This window comes from Grammomys surdaster, unplaced genomic scaffold, assembly GCF_004785775.1.
Source record: "Grammomys surdaster isolate TR1022 unplaced genomic scaffold, NIH_TR_1.0 133, whole genome shotgun sequence".
Lineage (NCBI taxonomy): Eukaryota > Metazoa > Chordata > Mammalia > Rodentia > Muridae > Grammomys > Grammomys surdaster.
Genome location: NW_021604591.1, coordinates 4,651,150 through 4,677,532, shown reverse-complemented (window position 1 = coordinate 4,677,532; position 26,383 = coordinate 4,651,150).

Genomic DNA, 26,383 nt, shown 5'->3' with positions numbered 1-26,383 from the left:
ACGAGAGAGAGAGAGAGAGAGAATCTGAAAATTGTATCCACTTTTCTTGCACAGCCACAGGCTATGATGTCAAGTAGGAAATGACAGAAGATGTCAGCTCTGCCATCTATTACTCTGGGCTCTGCAGTTTCCCGGGGGCCCTAAGCACTCTTACAACTACTAAACAGGATGGATATCTGACCAAAACCTCAAGTGGATTATAAGGTAGATGAGTCTTACCAGAAGACCTCCCAGAAAAATTTGACACTTTTTTTTTGTTTGTTTGTGTTTTAAATGTTTTAAAAAACCCCCCAGGCATGGGATTACGGATACTCTCCTTAGGTTCTCTTTAACAGTTCTTAAGACTTCTTGAAGTTTCATTTTGTTGCTGTCATAAAACACCCTAACCAAAAGCAAAGGGGAAGAAAAGGTTTATTTGGATTATAATTCCAAATCACATTCCAGGATTTCAGAGAAGCCAGTACAGGAACTCAAGCAGCTAGGCCCAACACACCCACAGTCAGCAGAGGGACAAAGCCAAGAGTGCTTGTTTGCTTATACTCAGCCATTCTTATACAGCTCAGGCCCAGGCCACGACACAGGGATGCCTACATTCATCTTTGCACCTCAATTAACAATCAAGACAGTCCCACAGGGAAACACCTATAAGTCAACTTGCCCAAAACAGTCCACCAACTGAAAATGTTTTCCTAGGTAATCCTGGCTTGTGTTGAGTTGGTAGTTAAAGCTAAGCACACAGGAATATTAAAGGTTTCATATAAAATATTCTACTCATAGGCTCATTGTGTTTAATGCTCTCACCTGGTCATGCTATTTGGGAAGTTTCTAGAAACTTTCAAAAATGGGGTGAGTCACTAGGGGAATGCTTTTGAAGGGTATACTTGATCCCCAGGCTTCTCCATACCCTGCTTCTTCTATGTTATGGAGTAAAAAGTTATCTTCTGCCACACACCTTCATGGATATGTTCTACTGGAGTGCAAGAAGCCCAAGAGACCTTGGACTGGAGCCTATCAAACTGTGAGCCCAGGTTAATCCTTCCTCTATGTGGTTGTTTATGTTGGATATTGGTTGATAACTAGTGCAAAGAAAAAATGGTAGCTTTAAACAGATTGTACTCCTACACAATGGCACACAGTAGGAAACAGAGTTCCATAATCTTTTCTTGGTTTGGGTGGTGTATGGACAAATGTCTATTCACCCACATAGGACAACAACAGACTACCGAGTCCACCGAAGTCCAACGTGGAGAACCAGCGACTTTCCTTGCAGAGCACGGTTCGAGAGATCATCCACAGGAGCCTGAGAGACTTCACTGCCAAAGTCTCACTTCATCATGGTGGACAACGTCCAAGGGGATCTACTTTCAATTAGCCTCCTACTTCCTGTATACTCTTGCATTTCTTACTATTATTTTCAGCTAGCAGATGGAGATAGGCAAGAGAGAGTAGTGACTGCAATCTCAAGTGAAGGTCCAGGGACCTCTCTTCCCTCCTTCTAGACTAGGGAAGGTCCATAGCACTGTTTCCATAACCACAAGCCTAGCTCCTTCTGGACTGTTCTACTCTAATTGTTGTTATAGCTACTGGTTCACAGCAGTCTCTACTTCGAGGTGGTGATGATGTTGTGCTCAGAAGAGAAAGACATCTGATAACAACCATACTACAGATGCGATGCTGGATGAGATGGAGATGAGGGAAGGAGGCAGAGGAGCCAAGGAGAGGAGAAAAATGAGAAGGGCCTGAGCTGGCAGGGAGAGCCAGTGATGGCGGGGCCTGTAGGATGGGAAAGGAGGGATGAGAAGACTCAATGCAAACCCATGCTCCTTGGCAGCCTCACACAGGGACCAGAGCTAACTGCTCCAAGCAAATTTCACAGCACGATCGTGGGACTTTGACTAATGCTAGTGAGGCTCTTTAATTTCTTCCAAGGAATGGCGTATACAGGATTTTTTTTTTATTACACAGATCAATCATTAGGAAGTGTTTAGTGATATTATTCAGACAGTTAACCTGACATGACGGTGGTGACAGCGGCAGGAAACAAGCGAGAATTACTCTCATGAATGTGGGGAGTAAATTAAATCTTTTTGTTAAACTTGTTTATTGAAAAAATTATCGATTCTCCGGGTGATAATGTGACTCTGTGAATTGGATTTTATGTTATTTAGGGACTGGTGATTGAAATTATACCAGGGCTTGTTTCTTTTGGATGAAGGGCTGAGAAATTTCATTTAGAATGTAGAATATTATAATTGCATAAATTAGTCGGGACTTGTGAGAGGTTTTTTTTTTTTCTTTTAAAAATTCAGGTGGTATATGGATCCCTGGCGAGAGCTATTTCTTTTCAGCCTCAAATCAGCTTTATTTTTTTGTCGCTTTTATGAACTTCTCTCCTGTGCTAAGCGTGCTTCTGAGGAAGAATTCACCATGTGTTGTTACGTTCTGCCAAGAGAAGTGGCCTATTGTTCCCTGTTACATTTATGCTACTTCAATGCATCCTGTGATAAAGTACAGCCGAGGGAAGAGGCCAGTACGATTTCGTACTCACTGTTAGACGTAAAAGATAAAATAGTGGTTGGAAGGAAGAACAGTCAAATCCCTGCACAAAGAAGGGTTCTGACTTTTATAGATTTCCACGGAGTGGCATGAAGTTACACACCACATGTCATAGCCTGGACTAGCCTGTGTGCCCAGGAACCTGCAGGCAAGTACTAGGCAGGACAACAGTCTTATCTTGCAGTTTCAAGGAGGTGGGGCTGGACTTGGTTTTCTTGTTGAGACCTGTATGCCGTAACTATCAATTCTTTCTAGAAAACAGGTTGCAGGAGTGGCCTTGTCTGACTTCCGGGGAGAGAGCAAGAGAGCGAGAAAGCCTATGATCTAACACCAAGGAGCCATGTGGTGGTTTGTACACGCTTGGCCCAGGCAGTAGCACTATTAGGAGATGTGGTCTTGCTGGAGTAGGTGTGGCCTTGTTGGAGGAAGTGTGTCACTGTAGGGTTGGGCTTGAAGACCCCTCCTAGCTGCCTGGAAGCAAGTCTTCTCTTGTTTGCCTTCAGAACAAGATGTAGAGCTCTTGGCTTCTCCAGTGCCATGCCTGCCTAGATGCTGCCGTGCTTGACAATGGACTGTACCTCTGAACTTGTAAGCAAGCCCCAATTAAATGGTGTCCTTTATTAAAGTTGGCTTGGTGTCTCATCTCAGCAATGAAAACCCTAACTAAGACAAGCTGTTTATAATTCACTTCAGAATTAGCTGCTCAAAGGATGGAAGTGTAGAACATTTCTCTGGTCACATCTGGCCCATGTTTTGTGACTACTCCATGAGATATTTTCCTTTGGCAACACTGGCAAATTCTGATAGCCACAAAAGGTGGAGTAAAGTGGTGAGCCAACAGGATATAAAACAGAGCCCAAAAGAGGTGTAAGAGATACAGAGAGGAAGCTTACAACACAGTCACTGACAGTCTAGTCAATTAAAGAAGCTCTCACTAAAGCTTATCTGTGGGAACCAGTGCTGCAGAAGGCACTGAGACACGAACAGCACAGTATGACATCCCACTAGGGAACTGCATAGGTTAGTTTTTTGTCACCTTGACCCAAACCTAGACATACTGGTGATGAGGAAAACTCAGCAGGAAAATGTCTTTATCAGATTGGACTATAAGGCATGACTGTGAGGGTATTTACCTGATTAATGAATGATGTGGGAGGTCCCAGCCCACTATAGGTAGTGACACACACACACACACACACACACACACACACACACACGTACTTATATAGCAGAGTGAGCTAAAAAGAAAAAGCCAGCAAGCAGGATTCTTTCATGATCTGCTTTGCCTCAAGGTTACTGCCTTGAGTTCTAGCCCTGACCTCTCTTCACAATGGAGTATAAACTGTAAGCAGACACAAAACTCTTCCTACCCAAGTTGCTTTTTTGCCATGGTGTTTACCACAGTAACAGAAAGCAAACGGACAGAGAGTAAGATGAAGATTTTGATGACAGCATGGGCTACTCTACCATTCTGACTAGGGCTGAGACTGCTTAGATGTCTGGACTGAAGAGTGTTCAGGATTGTCATGATCTAGAATCACCGAGCTCACCTCCTGTCTGGAGCTCAGATCCTCTGTACTGACCACTGATCTTTGCCTGAAGTTCTCAAAGAACTCTGTCTTCTGAGACAGATAGCTACAGTTCTGACCATCTCTCACAGCTAGATGTAATTGCAAAATGTCTTTCTGAGTCTAGGGCTGTAGCTCAGTTACTAGAGATGTTACCTAGCACTCTCAAGGCCCTGGGTTCAAGCCCAGGTGCTGGGAAAGAAAAACCTAAGTTCTTAGTAGAAAGAAAACTGTCTAGGAGAATAAAGGGGATGACGGAGTTGGGGTAGGAGAAGGATAGTGTGGTATGTAAGGAATATGCTCAAAGTACATAATAAATATATGAACAGGTCCTCTTTTAACTTAGCATCGTGTACAATGAGCATACACAATAGAAAACCTTTTTTTTTTTTTTAAAAAAAAAAAAGATTTATTTTATTTATGAGGCTTTCTTCAAATACACCAGAAGAGGGCATCAGATCCCATTACAAATGGTTGTGAGCCACCATGCGGTTGCTGGGAATTAAACTCAGGACCTCTGGAAGATCAGTCAGTGCTCTTAACCACTGAGCCATCTCTCCAGCGCAATAGAAACCTTTTAAGAATATTTATTTGTATTATGTATGTGGATATGTATGTATCTGTGAGTATATGCTACATGAATCCAGGTCCCTGTGAAGTCAAGAAGGGGGTGTCAGGGCCCCTGAAAGCTGGAATCACAGACAGTAGTGAGCTGCTCGGTGTGGACGCTGGGAATTGAACTCAGATCCCCTTCAAGAGAAGCCAGTGATCCTAACTGCTGAGCCAGTTCACCAGTCTCTGAAAAACATTTTAAAGGAGTGAGAAGAAAAGAGAGTAAAAAGAACAGAATAGAGCACAGGATGTGAAATTGACCTGGAAGAAGTCATGCCTGTTGTTCCTCTCTGGTCTATAGGAAGAAGGAGGAATGGCTCAAATAACTGCACAGCAGCCTTTTTATGGCATTGCTAACACCGTTAATTTAAGGAAACATTCTTCCTCAGGAATTCACTGTGTATATAGAATGAATGATTCTATTTATAAATTAAGATCATAAAATCAGTAAGAAAATTAAAGCTTACTGATTATGGCAAATAGCCCTTTGGACTATCCAGAACTTAAAAGGCCCAAAGAGTCATGATGGCTTCCTAAATCTAGTATCAGCAGGATAGATACACATCTTTGATTTTTTTTCCCAATTACGTCTTGGTTAATGTTGCTTTCAAATCTTCAAAATCTTCTACAGTGGAGTTTCCCAAATCAAGTGTCACACAATAAAATATGATTAACACGTCAATGGGGGAGGTAGGCAATCTTCCTGTTCCAGCTGTGTATTCTATGCAATTCCTGGATACAGCCTCCTGAAAGGTAACTCTTGCTCTGAGATGTAACTGACTTCACTGTTGGCTAAGGCCCCTGACTCTTTCAAATGAGCTATAGCTAAATTCTATTTTAATCCACCTTTGTACTCTCATTGAATGGATTGTTGTTTTTAAAGGAGTCCAAGCAAAGGAGGACCTTACGTGAGTCCTTACTAAAATTCAACTTGTTAAATCAGCCAAATGTTTAACCTGGTAAGACCATCCATAATTTAACATTGAACACACCTCTTTGTTTTTAAGTTGTTGTTGTTACTTTTTTTATTGCTTCTTTTTATCTGTAAATGGAAAGAGATTTACTGACAGTAGAAATGCCCTCTGTGGAATATCATTCAACTTAACATAGACATACTGTGGTGACTTGAATATGATATCCCTCGTAGTCGCGGGCACTCAAATACTTGATCCCTAGTTGGTGATACTGTTTGGGAAACACAGGAGTGTGAGGCTTTGTTTAATTAAGTATGCCATTAGAGACAGGCTTTGAGAGTTTAAAGTCACTTGATGGTAATACTATGCTTGCCCTGGTATATTGCATATCCACATGAGGATATGGGATGTCACCATCAGGCTTAGAGACTGTCTTTGGGCACTAGCTTAGAGTTGAAGCCATGGCATATTCCCCGGTGTTGATTTCTTCTGGAGCAGGCCTGGTATTGGGATCCAAGGCAAACTGTGATATTAGTTTCCTTTGCACACACAGTGTATATGTGTGTGTATGTGTGTATGTGTGTATGTGTGTATATGTGTGTGTGTCTGTGTTAAGGAAGTATTTATTCAGGATGTACTACCTGGGGCCAGAAGACAATGCAAAGCTATCTTTCTTACCATCTTCAACACATCTTTTCTTACTTTTTCTACATTCAGGGACTCTGTTTATCACCAGCTTTCCCTAGGTATTAGAAGGTATCTATATGCATATATAGTGCAAACTGATGGTTTTTGTGGGTTGACTTATTCTGCCATCTTGCTGACATCTATTAAGGACTCTTCTGTCTCCCAACCACTCTCTTTCTCTGTTAGCTCTATATTCATTTAGAATAACAACTTTCTGAAAGACATAAAACACGATAAGTTTTGAGATAGGAGTTATTATTTTATGCCAGAGGTGATAGTTAAAGGAGAATATAACTAATTGAGATTCCTGGGAGTGGCATATGTTAAAAATTACTCTTCCTTGGGCACCTATGAGTCATTGTGCCAGACAATTCTACTGAAGATATAGAAATGAGTCCCATTTGGGGATGGTAAATTGGCTTAGCAGGACAAGTGTTTGCTGCCAAACCTGATGATCTGTGTTCAATCCCTTGAACCCACATGATTGAAGGAGGCAGTTGACTTCCACAACCTGGGCTCTGTTTTCTGCATGTGCCCCATGGTATTCTCCCTCCAAAGTAAATAGAATAAAACGTTATAAAACAAAGGAGCACAATTTCCCAAAAGGTATCAAAGGATACCAGTAGCCAAAATACTCAGAGAGGTCACAGAAATTGAAGCTACCCCAAACAGACTGGGAAATAAAATCAAGCCAAGGTATAAACAAACTCAGCCACACGAATGGCCAGCATTAAAATCTGAATTGATAATTTGAAGCTAATAATTAAAACCTGCAGAGTTTTAGAAGGGAGAAATAAGACAATTTAGAAATGAAAACTATAAAAACCAAACTTAAGAATTCAGTGATTGGGTTTGGGGGGAGGACTGAAGAGATAGCTTAGTGGGTAAGAACATTTTCTGTGCAAAATCTTGAGCCCAAAAGTTAGGCATCACCACATACCCACCTGCCAGCCCTATGCTGGGAGAGTGGGCAGGAATGGAGACAGGAAGATCTCTGGGGCTTGCTGGCCACCAGCCTAGTTCTAGGCTTAATGGGAGACCTTATCTCTGGGGAATAAGGTGGAGAGTGACTGAACAGGATGGCTGATAGCCCCAGGCCTCCACACATGCTCACATGAGCACATGTACACAGTCCTGCATGTACACAAAACTAGTTAATTTCAAAAAAATTCAGGGAAGTGATTAAAAAAATGCATGTAATAAAGCCAAAGAAAAAATTGGAAACCCAGAATATAGATTAGCTCAAAGAAACCACAGGAAACTGGGCCATGAGAACAATAGAATGAGAGTTATAAACAATACGAGACACAGCTGATACCCTGAGTGGGTTTATTAATATGTGTGATTTGAATTCCAAATGAAACAACAACAAAAATCCATAAAGAGAGAGCAGGTATTTGAAAAAAAAAGCAGTTGATAAATTTCCAGAATGAAGTCTATATAGTCACCAATACACAAATTCAGGGAGAATATCAGTGTAGACACTTCAGATCAAGAACACCCAAAGGTAACGAAAACATGTATAGTCAGAGAGTTTTCCCCAAAGACTAATGGTTTAGAGTAACGGCTGACTTCTCAGCATCAAAAGACATCAGACAACTGGCTGACCAGGCAGGCTTCAGAAAGTGAAGTCTTCTGATTTAGAGATCCACACACAGTGAAAACAAATCCTCAAAAGCCATGGCAGTGTAGAGACATTTTCAGACAAGTAATAACAGATTCCACCATCAGCCTACTCATGCTGAAGAAAATACAGGGAGGCATTCTTCAGAAGGAAGGGGGCAGAAGAAAGGGGACAGAAGGAGAGGGGCAGAAGGAGAGGGGCAGAAGGAAGGGGGCAGAAGGAAGGGGACACTTAGTGTTGATAATTTTATATTGCGCACTGCCTTGGAGTTCATTTTTAATTACATGTTTAACTTTCCATGCCCAAGGCAGGTTCAATCACCCTTCACACAGCCTGGAGTTTCATGCTTCACCCGAGTGGCTCCAGCTGGTGCTCTGAGATAATAAACCTACTGTCTAGCAGGCCAGTCTCTCTGCTTTCAGCCTCCTTTCTTTAAATGGACCATGCAGACAAAGTGACACCTGTCAGCCCCAGCACGATCTCCTGGAAGGAGTACCTGCCTGATTTCAAACCACCAATTATTTCCTTCCTTCACTTGCCTGACGGCCTGGAGAGACAGCCCATTAAGAGCTCTCTCCTTTTCTCAGAGGATCTGAGTTCGGGTCTCAGCACCCACATCAGTCATCTTGGAACCACTGGTAACTGCAGCTCTAGGGGATCCAGTGCTCTCTTCTGTCCTCTGTAGGCACACATGTGCACACACACATGCACACACACACATACACACATATATACACACATATACATACACAGACACACACATGGGTGTATAAACACACACATTAATTTTAAAATAGCCTTAAAATCTACCTCTGTGAAACTTGTTTAGAGAACACTATGTCTTCAAGAAAAATATTGGTACATGGAGTCTCTCTTTCTCTGTCTTTCTCTATCTTTCTCTGTCTTTCTCTCTGTCTCTGTCTCTCTCTGTCTTTCTCTGTCTTTCTGTCTGTCTGTCTGTCTGTCTGTCTCCTTCTCTTTCTTCTTTTGTCTTCTCTCTCCTCCACCTGCTGATATCTGGGCTTGTGTGTAGTCTCTCAGAATGCCATGTATTCCCCAACCCCCAGCACCTATAAGTAGGAAAACTGAAAACTTCCCACACCCACTGCAGTCTGACCCCTATAGTGAGACCCCTTTCCCCCACAAGGTCTGGATAGGTGCTGCTGTCTGAGCCATGATGAAGCCCTAGTAACCAGCTTAGTTTTCAATTTTGCAAAAGCTTGGGAAGAAGCAGAAGGAAAATTTTTCCAATTTACCTGTTTACACTGAAAGTTCCTAACAGTCTAAATTAATGCATTAAGAAAAATGGCAGAGGGGCTGGAGAGATGGCTCAGCGGTTAAAAGCACTGACTGCTCTTCCAGAGGTCCTGAGTTCAAATCCCAGCAACCACATGGTGGCTCACAACCATCCGTAATGAGATTTGATGCCCTCTTCTGGTGTGTCTGAAGACAGCTATAGTGTACTCATAAATAAAGTAAATAAATCTTTAAAAAAAAAAAAAGAAAAATGGCAGAATGGCCTCAAACACACTAGATAGCCTAAGATGACCTTGAACTTGTATTCCTCCTGTTCTATCTCCCGAGTCCCACAGTGCTTGGTTTATGAGATACTGGGGATTGATCTTGTGTGCATGGCAGGCAAGCACCAGCCGAACGTTTACAAAGGAGTTGGCTTACCTTCTAGGAAGTAGGTGTCCAGGTGTGCTCCCAGAGGGATGGTGGATTTTCTCTTAGCAGTGGCTCACCAGTGCTGTGCTAATTTGCATTCTCTTCTGGTGAGAGTTCACAGCAACCTAGGTATGCAGGAGCTTAGGAGGTTGTCATTTTATAGCAAGGCAAAGGGAAAATGATTAGGTAGGTGGAGATTCAGGAAAAAGCAAAAGTAATATTGATCATGGCAGGCACAGTATTGGTTTCACTCTCTGATAATCTCAGCCAGTGAGGCAGGAGGTTGCTGATGACTTAGGCTCAGGGAAAAGGGGAACTTTCCAGCCTCATGAAAAACGTTAAGATAAAACCAGCTGTTCCCAAAAGATTACAGAGAAGCAGAAATGAAACCAATTGTTACCTTTCAGGACCAGGCTTTAACCTGAACCACGTCCGAAAATTCAGCTTCCCTGGCGTCATTCCAACTCAAGTGCGCTTGTTATTCTCAGAAGCATCATCTCACTGGATGCTAATACATATGCCGTGAAGGAAAGCAATCTTTATTTTATGAATAATAAACTAAGTAAATAAGAGTGCTTAGGGCCTGGAGAGATAGCTAAGAGATTGCAATTACATGCTGCTTTGAAGATCACCAGAATTCAGTTCCCAGCACCCACACTGAGGATCACAACTCCCTGTAAATCTAGCTGTAGTGGATCCAGCACCCTCTCCTGGCCTCAGTAGGTACCACAAGCATGCACGAACCTGTGATATACACAAACACATGCCTGTATATGGCCCACTTATAAAGTTGGAGTCAATTGGTTTTTTGTTCTGATTCCGATGCTTTGATCTGTAGTTGTAAACACCACACACACACACACACACACACACACACACACACACACACCACGGACAGACTCTGCTTTTCTGCTATCTCCTAGTCTCCCAAATGGCAGACTTGATTTTGACACTCACTGAGCCGTGGCACTACCTCTATGAGTCTGACATAACCAGTCTGTCTTGTATGTTGTTTGCTGTCAGGTTATTTCACTGGGTTTTTTTTTTATAGGGCTGGCTTTTTTTTTTTTTTTTTTGTCTCATGTTCTATTCTGTTGTGTCTCTTCACTATGTTACAGTTATATTGGAATTGAAATTGTTTTTCTGAGAATAAATGACAAATATCTAACTGCTTAACATAAGTCAAAACTTCTAACCTACTTCATAGTTGGCTGTGCTTTTATTTTTAAATTTGTGTTACATTTACTTTGTTTATGTATCTATGTGCTCAGGGTACTTATATGGAGGTCAGAGAAAAAATGTATAAAAGTTAGTTTTCCTCTTCTAGCATGGGGGACTCAACTCAGATCTTTAGGCTTGGCAGCTTTACTATTGACCTGTGTCACCATTTATTTCATTTCATCCATACTTCAGTGAATTAAGTCTTGTCACTCGGCCATTTGGCACCTTCCATTAATATTGAGAAGACTGAATAATTTCATGTGACTAGTTAATTTTTAATACAATATACCAGATGTGGACTTCTTCAATAAATAAGTGTTAGGTAAAAATCTCCCCAGTGTTAGGGCTTAACGCCAGGACTTCAAACATGTTACTCAAGTGCTCTGCCACTGAACTATATACTTAGCTCTGTCGTAACACACATGTGTTATGTATTCTTGGCTTTAAGAAAGGTCAACTCTCTTCAATAAAACCCTAGATGAAGATCTACAGGCAAGTAATAGCTACTGAGAAAGGAAACATCAATCATCCTCAGGGATGAACCCCTTGATAGTCATCCAGTCCCAGGTGGTCAGCCCTAAACACATGTGCATTTGAGCAACACTGAGTGGACTCAGTAGGGTGTGTGTGTGTGTGTGTGTGTAATAAAACAATAATTAAAGATGTCAATAGGAGGATTTGAAGGGGGAGAAAAAGGTGTGGAAATTATGTAAATACATCATTCATATCCGAAATTTAAAAAGTTAGGTTAAAAATTTCTCCAAATTAAAAATAAATCAGAAATATTCTCATTGGCTTTCTGGTTTTGTTATAAGCACACAGAGTGTTCACATATGGTAAGGTCTTCCTTATATGTGTTTAAATGCCTTTGAAAGTTGTGGTTTTTCTTATAAATGTTATGCAAGTAGGACAAATAGATGTGTTAGAAGGGAAGAAATGTGAAGCACGGTGTTACTCAAGAGAGGATTTGTCTGTGCCCAGAGATAAGAAATGAGCGTCCACCTACAGCACACTTCCATCAGAGCAATGGACCATGTATAGACTCCTGTGTGGTTTCTGAATCCTGAATCTCTCCTTAGGATGAAAGACCAAGTAGTGATGAGTTGTAAGTACAGAAAACAGATCAGGGCCAGGGGTGGTAACCTTGACTGTGTGCACAGCTTTGCAAATTCAACTTCTTAAACATGAAAGGTTCCTCTGTGTTAGGAAAGTGACTGAACAGAAAGAATGCAAGTCAGGGGAACTTTGGAGAAGTCTGTAGAGTCCCTCTGAAAGGATGCTTACAACACAAAAGGCTGAGACACCTTTGACAGTCACCAGACTATTGTGAGTTCAGTCTGACATCTCAGATAGCAAGAGCCAGAAGGCAGGTGTGTTTTGTGAAGGCTCGAGTGGAATTTTAAAAAGAGAGAGATAATAAGGTTCCAAAGAGAAATGTCAAATGGGTACAAGGGTGATAAATCCCAAGAGCAGGTTAGATGAAACTCCAGTGACCTCAAAAACACTTGGAGGTACTACAATGTGGGCAATGCCTTTAAGAGTCTGCCTGTGTTTAAAAAAGAAAAACAAAGCTAGATGATAGTAATACAAAAAGAAGCGCATTTCCATGATAAAGACTAGCGCTGCCAGAGGAAAGGGCAATGAAGTGCTTCTTAAAGGCTTTTCACTCTGAGCAGCATTTCTGCTGACCCAAAGAACTGCAAAGCTACAGTCCAGCTTTTCTGGTGCAAAGATGAGCATCATTGTCTATAAACCCACAACCTGAAACACTTTTCGTTAAGGTGCACCATGATGGAAGCCATCATGCAGTCAAAGGCACATAGTTAAGGGAATGGTGGGGCAGTCTACAGGTTATATTAAAGCAACTGGCCAGAGAATTGGAATGCTTCTATCTAGTCGATGTGCCTTAAGATAAGACCCAGGATGGGTGAATGGGGTCTAAGATTTCCCACTTGCTGATGTGTTCTGTTATAGTTCCTTTGACTACTAATCCTCTATAGTTATAGTACACAGAGACAATGACAACCGAAAAGTTAAGGACAGAGGAGATGGCCAAAGATGATTGACTCAAAGCAAGACAAAGGGGAGATTTAGGAAGAGAATTTAGAAGTTGGTGCTTGTAAGAGAAGCATGCTCAGGAGAAGTGGTCATGATTCAGACGAGAAGAACAAAGAGTGTGCCTTAGACTGGAAGTAGAATCGAGAATACATTCTGGGGACGAGGTTGTGATAGGCGGAAGCTATTTAGCCGTCTAATCTTGTACAATTGTACTATTGAACATGACAGCAGGAAGCAAAGTGGCATCTGATGCCTTCCTCTACAGCTTGAGTGGGTCATGCGACCTCGCTCCTGTTTGCCATTGATCTCTTTTGAAGTACTTAACAATGCCTTTTGCCTCCAACTGCTGCTTAGTCATTGATGAGCAATCTTGAGTAGATTTGTTTGTTTGTGCTTTTGAGACAGTCTCATATGTATTAAGGCTGGCTTCAAATTCATGGTGATCATTCTGCTTCAGTCTTCAGAGTACTAGGGTTACAGGTGTGTATCACTATGCTTGGCTTTTGCATGGATCTTAATGCACAGCCTATGGACGGCCTCCTTCCTTAGCATCTGTAGAGTAAAGAGCACTTAGTAACTGGCTTCTAAGGAAATACTGAAATGCAGGTTCAACAGTGATTCATCACCAATATTGAATGGATGTAAGGAGACACTGGAGATCTTACTGTGTGTGTTAATTAAATGTAAAGCCCAGAGCACCAACAGTGTACACAATTCTATTGAAGTTATAAGAATACAAACAGCAATAGCCCAGGTCATACATGGTCAGGGAATGACAAGCCTGTGATAATCCTGTTAGAAACTGTACCACTCTATTGTATACATGATGCAGTCTATTTTTGGAGACACTGAAAGGTACAAAGGCTGTAATTAAAAAGCAGAATAAGGAGGGAATAAGGATAAGAGAAAAGAAGTAAATATGTAGGAAAAGAGCGGGTGGTGTATGAGGTATAGCTGAAGAGAACAGTAAACAATGTCTGAGCGTAACCTGGATGGATAAATGTAAACAGCATCCTAAACCCTAAGTGACCAATACAAGCAAGTCAAAGCCATCATGCAATAAACACACGGGAGTAGAAGTTAAACCACAGAAAATAAGAGATAAAGAGAATACTTGTGGAATACATTGCTGACATAGCTGTGCTGAACTAAAAGGTGAAGTTCTCAGATTTATTGAGCTCTAGTAGGTCCCAGGTAGTACATGACACAGAGGAGAATGAGAGCCATTGGTCTATGCCACCTCAGTGTTCTTGGGGATGTCTGGAGCTAGTAGGGTCAGAGGCTTGCTTCTCAGGTATTCTCTGGCCCCATAGCACTCTCTGTTCTCTTCCACACCTTGTATTCTCTAGTCTCGCTCAGAGATGTTAATGTGTGAATGCTAGCTTATGAAACTCCAGTATACAGGATAATAGGTTACATCCCTTTCTATCATATCTTCATTCACGGCCTACATAGTCAAGAAGAATTTAGAAATGTGTTCCACTGGGTTGTAAGACCTTGTGCCTGGGATTCTGAGCTGGTATACAAGACACCATTACAGACATTCTCAACAAGAACAAGAAAGAGGTAGCCCCACAGCCAGGAAACTCATGAGGTCAGCAGCATACAGTAATTTAAGCCAGTGGATTGAGGTTGTAAGGTATACTACAGAAGCTTCTGAAGACATGCCTTGTATCCCAAGGACCAACATATTCTTAATAAATAAGGTATTTGTTCAGAATCATGAGTGGAATGAGGCTGGACTGGGGAAATGGCTCAGTTGATGAAGTACTTGCTGTGTAAGCATGAGGACCTGAGCTCCATACTCAGCACCCACAGAAAAATCTGGGGATGGTGGCACATTCCCAACGCTGGGGAAGTGGAGACAAACAGCTAGCTCCCTAAGGTTTGTTAGCCAGCCAGTCTAATAGGCAAACGTCAGGTCTCAGTGAGAGACTCTGTCTCAAAAAACAATGGTGGGTAGCACTTGTGGAAGAATGATACCTGAGGTTGACCTCCAGACTACACACACACACACACACACACACACACACACACACACACTACGTTTTTATGATGTGACTTTTGAAAAGATATTATTTATTTATATCATATGTGTGAGTATTCATTTGAATGAATGTCTGTGTACTATGTGTATGCAGGGCCTGTGAATGTCAAAAGAGAACATTGTATCACCTGGAACTGGATGGTTAGGAGTTGTCAACTGGGAATTGAATCCAGATCCTCTGGAAGAACAGCTAGTGCCCTTAACTGCTGAGACATCTCTCCAGCCTCAATAAATATATCTCTAGAAAGGAAAGATGCCACAGCACAGGGCTGCTCATCTCCGTTGACTACAAGTGTCACATGATATTTACTGCAATGCTTCTAGTGAAGTCAAAACACTGCCTTAGTTGTTTCTCCTATAAACTTCCTAACAGTTGTTCCAGGAAGACATGGCTTCGTATGAAGATGAACAATAGTAGAATGAATGTAGGAACCTTACACAATTTTAAAATAGTCAAAAGGTGCTGGAGAGTTAGCTCAGTGAGTAAAATTGCTTTCTGCACAAACGTGAAGAACTGAGTTCAAATCCCCAGCACCCAAGTAAAAATAGAATGTGATAGTGTTTGTCTTTAAACCCTGTTGGGGGATGTTTTCTGTGCACTGTGTATTTGAATGCTGATTTCTGTATGCAGAAATCTGGTTACAGTTTGAATGTTGGTATTGTCATTATTATGAAGCATCTTCTGACTCCTTTCAATGTTTTATAAAACATTCTTCTCCATCACCTGATTGGTCAAATAAAGAGCAGAATAGCCTATAGCTATGCAGGAGAGGTAAAGGCAGGATTTCCTGAACCAGAGAGAGAAGGGGAGGAGGAAATGGAGGGGGAGGGGAAGAGAGGGGGAGAGGGTCTCAGGTAGGACCTGGCAAATCATCATTGAATCACTAAGGAAGAATGAGATGCCAGAGCAAGACTAAGATGGCAGGTAATGGGTCATGTGACTAGGAAGTAGGGTGGGAATTAAGACAGGCCAGCATTACTGGGTTAGAATAGCTCAGAATCTGCCCAGCTATAGTGCTTGAAGCTTATTAATATAAAAGTCTCAAATCATTATTCAAAGCAAGGGTGGGCATAGAAGCCTCATATTTTTACAAAACTCAGTGCTTAGCAGAGGATTAAAGGAAAAGGAGGAGGATTCCTGGAGATCACTGGCCAACTAGCCTAGCTAAACTGACATAGCAAGTCTCGGTTTCAGTAAGCGATCTATCTTAAAATAAAATGGAAGTTGACCTTTGGGCTCTGTACACATACATACACACACACACACACAAGAATGCACACACACACACATGCACACGCAAAAAAAGAAGAAAGAAATGAATAAATGGACATACATGAATAAATCCCCCAAGTTGTCAATGAAATTATAGGTGAAAGTACCCGTTATATTATCTTCCCAAAACGAGAGCTCAAAGCAGAGATTAAAAACTCAAGGAAGAAGTAAAAAGAAAACCAAGTGGGATTAAACATAAACAAAGACTTAATACCCACAGATAGGTATAGTCAAGGAAACTTCTCTTTGCAACAGATGAAGACCATCACAGAAAATTACAACCAATCAAAAGGCAGAGTGTTTTAGCCCAGTCCCAACAAAATAATGCTGGCACCTAAGGCTCTAGGAACATTGTAGAAGAAGGGAGAGAAAGACTGCAAGAGGTAGAGGACTGGGGAGTTTGGTATGAGACTCTGTCTCCTGGTAACATCAGCTGGACCCATAAAGTTTCACCTACATGCCTAAACATGAGCTGGTCAAGCTCAAGAACAGACAAAGTTGGTAGGGAAAAGCGCACAAGGCCTTAGCCTCATGCAAAGAATTCCAGCAACTAAGGGATGCTGAGAGCAGGGGAAATAGTCTTCCCCAGGTAAGAAAGAGCACAGCAAAGGATCACCCCTGAAAACATACATACAAGTAACATACATACCTAAAAGGCTGCATTTGGGAATATACATCTATATACATGTGGGCAAATCCATTACATTAACAACAGTTAATTTTAAAAAGAGGCCGTGAATTCGAGAGAGTATAAAGGGGTGAATGAGAGGGTTTGCAGGGAGAAAAGGGAAGGGAGAAATGATGCAATTATAGTATAATCCCCAAAATAAAAATAAAGGCAGACCATGATGGTATGGGGGAGGAAGAGGAAGAGACAAAGTGAAAATATCACAGGCCTAAGGACCAAACTGGAAGCAACAGGAAGAACAAAACTGAAAACACTGAGCTACTAGTTTACTTTAATATACTGGGGTTTTAACCTCCAGCATTTCCTGTTTGGAAGTAAGGTTGTTGTAGACATAAACAATAAAGTTAGCAATGGGGTTAGAGTAGTGTGAACTCCTCCCTCGGCATGTCAAGTGTGTTTGAAACAAGAATGTCAAAGAGGCTCTATGTTCACAGGAAGAGCCCAATATAAACACGGAGACAGAGACTGAGGTGATGTGTCTATTTACCAAGGAATATCAAAGGTCATCAGTAAACCATCAGAAGGTAGAAGAGAGGATGAACAAATTCATCTGCACAACCTCCAGGAGGGCCAGTTCTGCTGATGGCTTGACCTTGGACCTGTAGCTATGGAGATTGTAAGCCAACAATTTCTATTGTCTTTATCCATCTATTCAGTTATGGAAGTACTAGGAATCTAGTATGCATAGTGACGGACAAACAGCAGGATTTAGGAAAATGAGCAAAATGAAATGGAGATACCTTTTCTATGTCACCCCTATACAGAACGATAGCTGGTGTGCTAGGGAACGCTCCCATTTTAAGTTTCTAATTTGCTGCAGTCACTCCCAACCTTTCTGCTCATTTTTCAAGATTTTGTTTTTATTTTTAATCATGTGTATATGTGTGTTGATATGTGCAAGTACCCTTGGAGAACCGAAGAGAGCATCGGATCTCCTGAAGCCGCAGAAGAGAGCAACAGATCTACTGACGCTGCAGTTATAGACGTTTTCGTCTGCCCGACATGGGTGCTGGGAACTAAACTCAGGTCTTCTGCAATAGCAGCAAACACTCTTAACTACTGGACCATCTATCTCTTCAGTGTCCCCTGCTCATTTTTAACTGATCATAAATGCTTGTTCAGCTTTATTGTTTCCTATTATTTTACAGGGTTCTGAACCTTTATCCTAAATCATTATAAAGTTAATATGCATACAAGCTGGGGGAGGGATAAGCTAATCACTTGTAATCGTTACAAATGTAAACCTACAAATCTGATGCAGGCCAATGAGGATAGCTAAGACAGCTGGAGAAAACAATTAATTAACCGAATCAGTTGCATTTCTATACTCATTAATGACTAAATGAGGTACTTTGTAGCACATTATTTTGGACCTTTTACAGCATCCTGTGACCTAAATTGGGCGGTCCTTAAGTTTTCCTAATTCTAGTTTTTGATTCAGTTTTCTGTCCTATATTACTAGCTTTTTAGCATCCAAAACTTTGCATCTCATTTACTCTTGGCTGGAATGAACTCCACTGTCAAACGATCAAGTGCCCTAGGTTTAAGGGTGATTTGGAGGAAATGAAAGTAGATATGTATCCTCAATCCTTTCTAGTTGAAAGTTTTCAGAAAGGATTTCCAAAAGAAATGAGGGAGGGTGGAAGTAGGTTTCTCAAAGTAGGTGACTCTTTGCAGACGTACTACTATTCAGATAGCCGCCATTTGTGTAGCTCATGGCTCAACTGAGTGGTTCTTCTGGCTTGGTTTGCTCTCTTACAGCAGATGTGTAAGTTTTCAGACCCTTTCAGTTTTTCTTCTTCCTTCTTAAAATGAGGATATGTCTAAAGATGTAGCAACATATTCTGACCATAAAAGCAGTCCTGAGGAGCCAGCTTGGTTTCTGAGCCAGTCTCACTGCTTGGAACTCATTATGTAGGCTAGGCAGGAGGGCCAGAGGATCTCACAAGTGCACACTGCCCTGCTTGGGTTTTGTTACATAGACTCAGGGAATCAAACTCAGTCTTCATCTTCACACGGCAAGACAATACGACTTACATGTCTCCAGCCACCTCCTTGACCTTAAAGAGAAACGTCAGTACCTCTCTGCCTGCTCCATAAGGATGCTGTCAGGATGTTTGTTTCCTCAGCTCATAATGTTTTGGCTTGGTTTGGCTTTGCCTTTTACTGTGAGAACCTCTTGGTATGGCTACAACACACAACCTTTGTGCCTCTGTATGGGGAGCCTGCTTTCCACATGTTTCCTTGTGCTGTTCAATCTGACACAACAAGTTGAATGACATTGTATCAGTTCACTATATGTCCATCAATAAAGTCCATTCACCTGACTAATACCCAGGCATCTCTGTTTAGATAATTGCAGGACATTTACAACTGAATGCATTGTAGATACTCAGTCACAACATGCATGATTCAAAAGACTATCCTCTTACTTAGGTGAATTTTGCTCTGATAAATTCTAATTTAGTTAATATTATCCATAGCAAACAAAGTAAACTTGAAATTTCTCCATGTCCCTAACTCCTTTCACACACACACACAGACACACACACACACACACAATCTTATGTGTATGGGTATTTTGCTGGCATGTATGCGTGAGCAGTACATGTGATGTGTACCTAGTGCATAAGATACCAGAAGAGAAAACTGGATCCATTGGAGCTGTGAGCCACCACATGGGTGCTTGGAATAGAACCTGGTTCCTCTGCAAGAGCATCCTCTGTAAGACCTTCTCAACCACTGAGCCATCGCTCTAGCCCCCAGACCTGTTTTTCATTATTTGCCCCTTAAGGATCTTCAGTTTGCCTCCTTGGTCCTCTCTAGATGAACATTGCTCCCTTTGGACCCTTCATTCTCTCTCACATGAACTTTGAGAAAATGCTAAGAGCTCTAGTTGTTTTCAATTATATCCCAGACAAGCCCCCTTCTCCACAAAGCTCCCAGTGTGATCCATTTAAGATGCAAATGAGACCAGGCCACCCCCCTGCTGAAAACTATTTTAAATGACATCCCATCAGCTACCACATAAAGTTCAAGTTCCTTAATATAGCATGTAGGATCCATGTCATCTGTCTCCTGCCAGGTCTTCCAGGTTACATTTCACGGGCTTTCTGCTCTGAAATTCCTGTTCCCTACACATGCCAGCATTTGCCCTGGTTCTTCCCAGCATCCTTCCCTCTCCACTTTACCCATTACCTTTGTAAATTTAATCATTCTGGATGCTCCCCAGGTATCATATTCTCTAGGACATTTCCCCAACTCTCTCTGCCAGCCAGAGTTTTAGGTATAATCAATGACAATTATGTAAAATTTAATTTTTAAATGGATGTAAAGAATGTTTAGTGTCCTATGGGCTCTTCCAAATTCTAAGTAAATCAGAATCAGGATCACACAATGTGGAGAAACACACACACACACACACCATTATCCTTTTAGATTTATTTTTATAAATGTATTTTTTTTATGATTTATATGATAGTGACCCGATACCTGTTTAATCTTACTTGTTTTGAATGTTACATAAATTATATCATGCTGTATAATCTGGTGCTTGGTGTCTTTGGATGAGTGTAGTTTCGATTTATTATGCTTTTGTAAGTTTGAAGTTCCTACCTATGGGTGACGAGCATTCTACTGTGCCAATATGTTGTAGTTTGCTTATCCATTCACTAGTTAATTTGGGATATTTGACTATTATAAATAAACACTGGATGGTCATGGATAATTTTTGCAGAGATACATATTTTTTATTTTATTTTACTTATCTTAGGTATTGACCTAGGAGTGAAATTGTTAGGTAATATGGTAAGTATATCCTCTTTTTAAAATATTTATTACCCTTATTTACTCCCCGTGTGTGTTTGTACACGTGCCATGGCACATACGTGAATGTCAGGATATCTTGCAGGAGTTGGTTCTGTGTCCCACCATATGATGAGTGGGTACTGAACTTAAGTCATCAGGTGTGGCAGTGAGTGCCTTTACCCACCGACCCATCTTGGTGCTCTGGTGAGTACATAAGAAGGTGAATATTTTCCAAGGTGTTGTGTTTTCAAACTCCTACCACTTTACTGCATATCTAGCAACATCACTTGGTATTATTAGTATAGATCGCTTAATTAAAAGTGTAGAATGAGCCAGCCAGGGTATAGCATATCTTTAATCCTAGCCCTTGGGAGGCTGTGGAAGGCAGAGGTTTGTGAGTTCAAGACTAGTCTAGTCTATGTAGTGAAATCAGGCTAAACAGGGCTATATTATGAGATCCTGTTTCAAAAGTAGATTAAAAAAAATAAAAATTAAAAAAATAAAGATGCAGAATACTCTTTTATCTACCATTTTACAAAAGGCTTTTGTAAAGACTTTTCAAGTCTTCTGATTATTTCGATTATTAATTTTAAGGAAGATTCTAAAGGTCACTAGTATATTCTTGATGACATGACAAACTCAGGAAAGCCTGAAGGAGTGTTGGATGGCTCACTAGACTTAGCTTCCTTCCTGCTAAATGAAGACCTCTAGAACCCAGAATATAACAGGAGTGTCCTAATTTGACAAAAACTAGAGTCACCCAGGAAGAAAGTGAGTCTCTATTGAAGAATTGGCCTCATCAGATGGGCCAATGGGCAAGTCTGATGGACATTTTTTAAATTAACAATTGATGTGGCTTTGGAAGGTCCCAGCCCACTGTGGGTGGTTCTACCACTGTGTAGGTAGTCTTGATTGGTATAAGAAAGCAGACTGAGCAAACCAGTAAACAGCACTACTCCATGAGCTGCTTCTGTTCCTGTCTCCAGGTTCCTGCTTGAATTCCTGTGCTGGATTCCTCCCTCAGTGATGGATCACAACCTGGAAATGTAAGCCAAATGAACTGTTTGCTTCCTAAGTTGTTTTTGAGCAGTGATTTTTTTCCAAGCAATAGAAAACCAAGTAAATAGAGGAATAAAACAAAAGACTTGAGGATAGCTTGCTTAGCCATTAATAATGAGATTGGCAGTGCACGCTTCACTCCCTTTTCCTCTCTGTGTCCCCTGAACCATGTGCTCTGATTAGAGAAGAGTAAATGCCATGTGAACAGCTTGACAAACCCACTAGGCGTGGGTCCTGCCAACACCCTCCAAGTTTTCAATAGACTGTTATATCATTTGTTAAGACCACCAAGTCAGAATTACATACAGGGTAACTGGTAAACCTAGCCAAGCCCGTGGGCAGCGGTTGGCTGATATCCTCAGAATAAAGTTAGTGTCTTGTTAGAAGCGATGCTTCCTGGAATCTCACAGTGGTGAACATGATACCCATTAAGCCACATGGTATGGCTGGAAGATGGTTTTGAAACAAGGAAAAGGGAAGGAAAACAAATGTTTATTCTAGTCAGGGAAAGACTGCCATCCCACACAGCAAAGAGTTCAATGCAATCAACTCCCTGCTGGTGGTACCAACTGATTCCCTCACTGGCTATGGCAACTTACCAAAGTCTAAGGGATAGACCTTGCTGTTGGCATTCTGAAAACTCAGCTGTGGTGATGGGCAGGATATGGAGTCTTTGTGGCTGAGCCAGTGTCTAGCCTCCATGCGTGTTACCACGTATAGAGGTAAGAACAAGCATTGGAAGACGTAGGCAATGAAGTTAACTGGTGTCTTGAAGCCAGTGATTTCCCCTATCCTGAGTCTTAATCATCTTCAACACAGTTGGAACTTTTTGATGTACAGCCAGTGTTGGATCTGTCTTGGGCCAATTCTGAGAGCTGTATTCACACTAGCCATCAATCTCCAATGTTTTCCATTTAATGTCTCTGAAACCCTCGCCAAGCCATTAGTCAGTTCCCATGAATCACTACAGACACATACTGCAGGACCGTTCAGAATGTTGGAGAGCCAGGATTTAAAGTTTTTCTTCTCTAAGAAGTATTTTGAAAAGACCATTGGTTTGGGTTGGGAAGACACAGCTTTGTGGAGTGAGCTAACACACTGGACAGTGAGTACAGAAGATTGCAACTTGATTGGGTCTTCTAGGTTCTCTTGAAACAGTTTCTTTAGACATACTTCAACTTGCCATGGAGTATGTACTACTGAGGACAAGCCACCCTGTGAGTTGATAAATCACACAAAACCTGCCCCATTATGAACAGGTCAGATTTTATGATCACCAAACATCTCTTAGACATTCAACTTCCAGCCCAGCAGCAGTCCAGTAGTTCTGCTCTCACACTTATTACTGATTTATGAAGGCATATCCTAACCCATTGGAAACATGATATGTCCATTTTAGACAGACCAGGAAGAGCTGTGATTCCTCCACCAAGATTGCCCACCTAACACAAACTGTTTATACCCATTCCCTCTCCCAGATAAAAACAATTCCATGAATCATCAGGCTCACGAGCTGCTCCTCTGCAGAGACCTTATGTCTGGACTTGACTGATAGATGACCTTAGTGGCAGAAGTGAAGATCTCTATTGTCTTGTCCAAACTGAGCACAGTGGAACCCAAGGCACGTGTGTAGACAACCTCATCAGGCACAAACTCCAGCACTTAGGGCCATGAACTGACAGTTCTTTGTGCAGGAATCCTGAGCTCCCGGCTACAAGCCTGCTCCAACCTCTACCCCTGGGATTATTTCTCATATTCCCAGAGATTCAGTCAGTACAGGAACTCTGTTCTAGGTCCCCTCTTTCTGTGTTAGAACAGGAGCTCAAATATAACCTTGTTCAGATGATATTGCTTTACCTTCATTTTTATCCAGAAAGAATCCCAGGGTGATTGACCACAGACTCCTTTTAACACAATAACCTTCCACAGAGCCCATGCTGAGTCCCGAGTACCAAATATCTACCCTTTTCAGCTGGAGGTTCACTTTTCAAGTGACTTTGAATAAAAATTTTTAGACTTTTAGTTCCCCAGTTCAGAGGACCAGGGTTTGAGTCCCAGAATCTATATGGTAGCTGAAAACTGTCTGTTAACTCCAGTTAACTAAAAAATCCAATGTCCTTTTCTGGCCTATGTCAGTTCTACATATACAGGGTGTACAGACATACATGCAGGCAAAGCATCCATGCACATAAAATAAAATAAATGAATTTTTAAAAAAGGTTTTTTGAACTGGAGATCTACTTATAATTCATTTTTTTTTTTTTTTACAGTTTGGGACTTAGGTGGACCAACAATATAAAGTACAGTAAGTTGTTTTTAAATTTTGAGTAGATGACTCAAAATATCCCAGGTTACTGGTGGTAAAAATGAATATTGTCTATGTATCTTATGCTCTCCATGTGTAATTCATGGCATGACTACTATGCCATTACATTTTGCTGTATTTCCTATAAGACTGATGCCATAGGCACCAGTTGATGTCCAATGGTAATGCTAAGGTAAGCAAAGTGTATCTTTTCATTGCTATAATGAAACACCTGACATAATCAAGTTACAGAAGAAAAGTGTTATTTTGGACAACAGTTTAATAGGATGTAGTCTATGATAGGGAAGTTTTGATGACTGGAGTGAGAGGCAGCTGGTCACAGTGTATCTACAGTCAGGAGGCAGGGAGAGATAATACTTGCTTCTTTTCTTTTCCTCCATTTTATTTTGTTATGGATTCCACTCCTTGGGATGGTACCACATTCAGGATAGATTTCCTCTCTTCAGTTAAACCTTTATGAGATTGCCCTCACAGACATGTCCAAAGTATCTCTGAGTTGATTTTAAATCCAGTCAGTTTGACTTGACAACTGAAGTTAGCTATCTGTGGTGGTTCAAATGATCCCCCCCCCAGGCATATGTTATTGAATACTTGGTTCTCAGTTACTGACGATGTTTGTGGGAGATTATGGAAACTGTAGGATGGGAGACTTGCTAGAGGAAGCTGGAGGAAGCATGTCACTCCCAGTGGCTGGACCAGTGTGACCAAATCACCCCAAGAAATAAAAATTAGATAGAAGATTTACTTTCCTCACTGTCTCAGGGGTTTCAGTCCACAGAGGTGGAGAGGATGTCATGGATCAGAACTGTCAGAGTCATGGCAGCCAGAAGGCACAGTGGAGTAGCAGCAGGAAGGGGCCAGGCAAGACATACCCCCCAAGACATGTGTACAGAAACACACTCTCTCCAGCCTGGTCCTAGCTTCCACAGTCCCATCATCTCTCAAGTCTGTCTCAATTTTGAATCTATTAAGGGATTAAACCACTTCTTAGATCAGAAACCCCTTCATCTGATCACTGCAGGAACAACCTCACAGACCCAGGGCTGTCCTATACTAATGTCTCAGGCAGCTCTCAAGCCAATCAGATGGGCAATGGAGATTCATCACCACTTCTGTTTTCTCCAACTTCACACATACATGGGGGGAGGGGGCCTCATAACATCATGGCATACTAGACAGCACCTCCCTAATTTCTAATTTGGCAAGTCAGTGGAATTTTGGTGTGATGACTAATCTTAGTCATCAACTTGACACATTTGGGAAGAAGGAATACTGACTGAAGAATTGCCTCCATCAGATTGGCCTTTGGGGATGTCTGCGGGTCACTTTCTTGATTGCTAATTGATGTAGGAAGGCTCAGCTCACAGTGGGCAGTGCCATCTCTAGAAAGATGGGCCTGGACTGTATAAGAAAGGTAGCTAGACAAGAAAGAGGAGCAAGTAATAATCGTTTGTCTGTGACCTCCACTTCAGTTCCTGCTCTAGCTTCTTGCCTTGGCTTCCCTGAATTATGGGCTGTAATTCATAAGACAAATGAACCCTTTCTTCTCAAGTTGCTTTCACCAGTGTTATATCATAACAACAAAGCACAAACTAGAACATCTAGGGAAGTAGCAAGAGTCATTGCCCTTAAACCTTTCAGGCCACAGCTAGTATCACTAATTTCTATGTTCCCCAAGGATATAGCACAACTTTTGTTACAATTTTGGTGTGGGTTACACAACTAGTATATACTTCTGTTAATTGCTAAGTAACCCCCTTTCATAATAAGTACAGTAGGTAGACAAATAGGCTCAGGAAATGGAAGTAAAACCTTACCTATGAAAACAGAAATGAATGTCATACAAGTAATTTAGTTATCCAAATTACTTTCTGAGGACAGATATGTATTTGAAGATTGCTCATGTAAAATGTGAATTCAAGTGGACTAGAATGCAAAATAATGAAGAAATCTGCTACTCAACTTACTTTGTATTTTTAAGAAATTTTCATTGTGTATATATACCTTGTCCAATTTTCTCTTTCATAGATACCTAGGCCAGCTCCAATTCTTAGCTATTGTGAATGGTTCAGCCATTATCATGGCTGTGTGAACATGTCATTGGTATAGTGACCTGATTCTTTTGTGCTTGTCTACAGGAATGGTAGAATTGGGACACATGACATTTCTATTTTTTAATTTTTGAGGAACCTCCACAGTAATTTTCATGCTGTATTGCCATCACCAGCTTACAGAATTCTAGGCTTTAGTTTTTGTATCTGTTTATATCTATGGA